The sequence below is a fragment of the Eumetopias jubatus genome, unplaced genomic scaffold (genome assembly GCF_037043125.1).
Source record: "Eumetopias jubatus isolate StellerSeaLion01/CBP00866 unplaced genomic scaffold, mEumJub1_p1.0 scaffold_3, whole genome shotgun sequence".
NCBI lineage: Eukaryota > Metazoa > Chordata > Mammalia > Carnivora > Otariidae > Eumetopias > Eumetopias jubatus.
This window is the reverse complement of record NW_028274809.1, coordinates 93,870,347-93,876,346: the sequence shown is the minus strand read 5'-3', so window position 1 is coordinate 93,876,346 and position 6,000 is coordinate 93,870,347. Positions and strand designations below refer to the sequence as shown.

The 6,000-nt window shown below is 42.0% G+C and overlaps 1 pseudogene; it reads left to right on the top strand.

Annotated features, from left to right (window-relative positions):
* The first annotated feature begins 201 nt into the window (after window positions 1-201).
* Window positions 202-1,014, top strand: LOC114207265 (NADH dehydrogenase [ubiquinone] flavoprotein 2, mitochondrial pseudogene; annotated as a pseudogene).
* Window positions 1,015-6,000: the final 4,986 nt, after the last annotated feature.

Genomic DNA, 6,000 nt, shown 5'->3' with positions numbered 1-6,000 from the left:
GGGTTCATTTTATTTAGGAGTCTTTGGACTTCTTGGACCTGGATGCCTGTTTCATTCCCCAAATTAGGAAACTTTTCAGCTTTCTTCAAAATTTTTTTGGTCCATTCTCTCTTCTCCCTCTGGGAACCCTAATGTGAATGTGTATTCTACTTGATGTTGTCCTAATGTTCCCATTCCTTTTTAAAAAATTATTTTTCTTGGTCCACCGTGTTCTTTTCCGCAGTGCTCTGGGCCAAGGCGGCTGGTCTCACTGCCCAGTGGGGGAGACATACAAGGAATTTACATAAGACAGCTGTGCAAAATGGAGCTGGAGGAGCCTTATTTGTGCACAGAGATACTCCTGAGAATAACCCAGATACTCCATTTGATTTCACACCAGAAAACTTTAAGAGGATAGAGGCAATTGTAAAAAACTATCCAGAAGGACATAAAGCAGCAGCTGTGCTTCCAGTCCTGGATTTAGCCCAAAGACAGAATGGATGGCTGCCCATCTCTGCTATGAACAAGGTTGCAGAAGTTTTACAAGTACCTCCAATGAGAGTATATGAAGTAGCAACTTTTTATACAATGTATAATCGAAAGCCAGTTGGAAAGTATCACATTCAGTTCTGCACTACTACACCTTGCATGCTTCGAAACTCTGACAGCATACTGGAGGCCATTCAGAAAAAGCTTGGAATAGAGGTTGGGGAGACTACACCTGATAAACTTTTCACTCTTATAGAGGTGGAATGTTTAGGGGCCTGTGTAAATGCACCAATGGTTCAAATAAATGACAACTACTATGAGGATCTGACACCTAAGGATATCAAAGAAATTATTGATGAGCTCAAAGCTGGCAAAATTCCAAAACCTGGGCCAAGGAGTGGACGCTTCTCTTGTGAGCCAGCTGGAGGTCTTACCTCTTTGACTGAACCACCCAAAGGACCTGGCTTTGGTGTCCAAGCAGGACTTTAATTTATATTCAACTGTGAATATTGTCACTGGAGAAATAAAAATGAATCTCTTATCTACATAAACTTTTTATATTATTTGTTCATTTCATGGTGTATGCCTAGCAACTTGCTATATAAATGTCCTGTTGAAACTTCGGAAAAAAAATTACTTTTCTTTTTGCTGCTCTGTCCAGTATGATTTCCATTGCTTTTCCTTCCGGTTTGCCAATCAGTTCTGCTTCATCCAGTCTGTTGTTGAACCCCTCTAGTTTGGGTATTATATTCTTTAGCTCTGTAACTTATATGTGTGTACGTTTCTTATATTTCTGTCTTGTTGAAGATTTCATGGTGTTCATTCATTTTTCTCCTGAGTTTAGTGAACAACTTTTATGCCCATTCCTTTGAAGTCTTTATCAGGTAGATTGCTTATCTCCATTTCGTTAATGTATTTTTCTGAGGTTTTGTCTTGTTTCTTTCATTTGGATCATCTTCCCCTGCCTCCTAATTGTGTCTGGCTCTCTGCATTTATTTCTATATATTCAGGGAAGCAGTTCTCTCTCCCAGACTTGAAGGGTTACTCATTGGAAGACTGGGGATGTGTTGCATTCTGTTGTTTGTGTAATATCCTGGGTGGAAGCCTGCCAAGCTCTGTCTCTCTTGAATGTTTGAGTCCTGTGGAGCCCAGAAATACAACCCCACCCCGCACCCTGAGCCACTGCCAGATGTTCAAGGAGTATTGCCTGTGCAGAGTGTGTTCACTTTTTGGGTCTTGCCAGCTGTAGGCCACGGTGGATAAGCACCAGACTGGGGAGTGTTTATCCACTGGATATGGTAAGGCAAGGGTCACCATGGAGTTGTGTGGGGCTTGGATAAGCCTTCTACTGGATCTGGTGGGCTGGGGGCACTGTTGTGGTTGGAGTCCACATGTCAGATCTCACAGGATGGAGGCATGGTGGATAAGCATGGGGCTGGGTCTGGTAGGGCAGGGCTGCAGGACATTGGGGGGACCACATTAATGAGGAAGTGGCACTAATGAGGAAGATTATGAGCACCAAAATTGGCATTGTCCAGCACAGGGCTAGCAAGGAAGGAGAGAAAATTAAAGATCACCTGTCAGCACCTCTCTCTGTAGAGATCTATACTCAACCCCCCGCCCTTCTGGTATACTCCCTAAGACTAATAAATGAACCTCCCTCACACAGAGTCCAGCTCCTCAAACTACTGCCTCTGCATTGGGACTTGTAGCAAGGGAGTCTGTGTGTCAGCCCTTGAAAAGCAGAACCTCAGTTTCCTATAGTCCTCTGGCTCTCCTGGATGTTAGCTCTGCTGATGTCAATGGCGGCTGTTTTGGGGGCTTTTCTTTTCAGTGCAAGTCCCATGGGTGGGGTGTCTGATGTGGAGCTCAAACCCCTTGTTCCTCAGAGAGGACCTGTGAGTTTGCGATATCTCTCCCTCTTGTGGGTTGATGTACTGGAGGTAGGAGTCCTGGCAGGAGCACTTCTCTGCCCCTCCCATCATTTTGTAGGTGGGTTTCTCTCTCTCTTTTCTGCCCTGTGTTGTAGAACAGCTGTTCTGTAAGTCTTTAGAGGTCTTTTTCAGAGAGAATTAGTCTTTATGTATCTGTGACTTTGGTGTGTCCATGGGAGGAGGTGAGCTCAGGATATCTTCCTATGCTGCCATCTTGGAACCCCACCAGGATTTTTGTCTTTTTAAGAACTGAATAATATTGATTGTAGACACCTACTACACTTTCTTTATCCATTCATCTGTCAACAGACACTTAGGTTGTTTCCATACCTTGACTATTGTGAATAAAGCTGCAAGGAATGTGTACAGATACCTCTTTGAGATAGTGGTTTTATTCACTTTGGATATATATGGAGTAGTGTGATTGTGGTCTCATATGGTAGTTCCGTTTTAAATTTCTTGAGGAACCAACACTTTTTTTTTTTTTTAAGATTTTATGTATTTGACAGAGAAAGACACAACAAGAGAGGGAACACAAGCAGGGGGAGTGGGAGAGGGAGAAGCAGTCTTCCTGAGGAGCAGGGAGCTGGATACGGGGCTCGATCCCAGGAACCTGGGATCATGACCTGAGCTGAAGGCAGCCACTTAGCCACCCAGGCGCCACCAACACATTTTCCATAGTGGAAATTTACCAATTTACATCCCCACCAGTAGTGCCTAAGGGTTCCTTTTTCTCCATATCTTCACCAGCATTTATTATCTCTTGTCTTGATAGTAGTCAGTCTGACCAGTGCAAGGTGATATCTCATTGTGGTCTTGATTTGCATTTCCTTGATGATTAGTGATACTGGCCATTTTATGCATTCTTTAGAAAAATGTCTATTCAGGTCCTTTGCCCATTTTTAAATTGGGTTGTTTTTTTACTATTGAGTCATATGAGTTCCTTACATATTTTGAATATTAACCTCTTGAGTATGTTTGCAAATATTTTCTTCCTTTTTGGAGGTTGTCTTTTCATTTTGCTTATAGTTTCCTTACTTTATAGAAGCTTTTAAGTTTAATATAGTCCCACCTGTTTATTTTTGCTTTTGTTGCTATTGATGTCAAATCCAAAAGACTGCCATCAAGGGGCTCACTCTCTACTTTTTTGGAAGTATAGTTGACATATGTTATATTAGTTTGAACCGTACAACATAGTGATTCATCAGTTCAATACGTTATTCAGTGTTCACAATAAGTGTAGTCACTATCTTTCACTATACCAAATTATTACATTATTATTGACAGTATTCCCTGTGCTGTATTTTCCATCTCTGTAACTTACTGTAAGTGGAAGTTTGTACTTCTTAACCCCCTCACCTGTTTTGCCTCTCTCTTCCCCTTAGGCAGCCATCAGTTTGTTTTTTGTATTTAAGAGTCTGTTTCTGCTTTTGTTTTGTTTTTTTAGATTTCACATACAAGTGAAAATATATGGTATTTGTCTTTCTCTCTGACTTATTTCATGTAGCATAGTATCTTCTATGTCCATCCATATTGTCAGGAATGGTAAAGTTTCATTCTTCTTTTATGTCTGAGTAATATTCCATTGTGTGTGTGTGTGTGTGTGTGTGTGTGTGTGTGTGTGTATTCTTTTTTTTTTTTTTAAGATTTATTTATTTGACAGAGAGAGAGGGCAAGCACAACCAGGGGAGCAGGAGGCAGAGGGAGAAGCAGGCTCCCTGCCGAGCAGGGAGCCCAATGTGGGGCTCGATCCCAGGACCCTGGGATCATGACCTGAGCCGAAGGCAGATGCTTAACAACTGAGCCACCCAGGCGCCCCTATATTTATCTTCTTTATCCATTCATATAGTGATGGCTACTTGGGCTGCTTCTATATCTTGGCTATTGTAAATAATGTAGTAAACACAGGGGTACATATATCTTTTCAAATTCGTGTTTTCATTTTCTTTGGGTAAACACCCAGCACTGGAATCACTGAATCATATATTATTTCCATTTTTAATTTTCCAAAAAAACCTCCATACAGTTTTCCCTAGAGAATGTACCAATTTGCCTTCTCGCCAACAAAGCATGAAGTTCCTTTTTCTCCACATCCTTGTCAACACTTGTTATTTTGTGTGTTTTTTATATTAGCCATTTGATTTGCATTTCCCTGATGATTAGTAATGAGCATCTTTTCATATGTCTGTTTGCCATCTGTATATGTTCTTTGGAAAAATGTCTATTCAAGTAATCAAGTAATTTTTTTATTGGATTATCATTCTTTTGATGTTGAGTTACAGGAGCTGTTTATATATTTTGGATATTAACCCCTACAGGATAGGTTATCTGCAAATATTGTCCCATTCTATAGTTTGCTTTTTAGTTTTGTTGATGATTTACTTTCTGTGCAGAAGCTTTTTTATTTTGATGTAGTCCCACTAGTTTATTTTTGCTTGTTTCTCGTGCCTTAGGAGACAGATCTAGAAAAATGTTGCTATAGCTAATGTCAAAGAAATAACAGCCTGTGTTCTCTTCTAGGATTTTAATGGTTTCAGATCTCTCATTTCGGTCTTTAATCCATTATGAGTTTATTTTTGTGTATGGTGTAAGAAAGTGGTCCAGTTTCCCCAGCACCATTTATTAAAGAGACTGCCTTTTCCTCATTGCACATTCTTGCCTCCTTTGTCGTGGATTAATTGACCATATATGTGTAGGTTTATTTCTGGGCTCTCTGTTCTGTTGATTTATGTGTCTATTTCTGTGTCAGTACCATATTGTTTTGACAACTAGAGCTTTGTAGTATATCTTGAAATGTGGAATTGTGATACTTCCATCTTTCATCCACTCTTCTCTCAAGTCTGACAAGCATCTTTTTGACTATTACTTTTAACTCCTTATCATAGATTGGTGATCACCATTCCAATTAGTTTTTTTCCTCAACTTTTGTCTCATTTTTTTTGTTTGGAGGATATTCCTCTGTCGTCATTTTGTTTTACTTAGGCAAAACAGCTACCTCTCCCATTCTGGATGGCTGGACTTGTATAGGAATATCCCTGGTATAGACTATACGTCTCGTGGTTTTGGCTGGCTGGTTAGAGCTGTAAGGGGTGTGGCCTGCGAATTCCTTGGGCAGTCTATGGCCACTCTGCTAAGATGGCTGGAGATGAAGCAGGCATAGACAGGCGCTCCCCAAAGGGGTGTCCTGGTGGGATAGCTGGAACTCAAGTGAGCATGGGTTGGGTGGTCCCAGGGCCTTCTGTGCTTGGAGAATCCTGGGGGGATGGTTCCAGCTATAGTAGGTGTGGCCTCACACGGGGGGTGCCCTGGTGAGTTGGCTGGAGCTAAACCAGTTGGAGGCCTGGGGTGTCCTGGAGTGTTTTGTGCCTGTATTATCTTGGTAAGTTGGCTGCAGCTGTAATGGGCACACTAAAGGAGTGACCAGGTGTGCACTGTGTTGGGCTCACCTTGGTGGGACAACTGGAGGTTGGGGAGGCATGCGTGTGGGGGCCGCCCTGGGGAGATGTCAGGCTGGTACGGGCTAGGGCCCTGGTGTTTGCTAATGCAGCAGGCTGGCTAGAGTGCTGGGACCTTGAGCCCATCTGTGCCATCAAGGTGA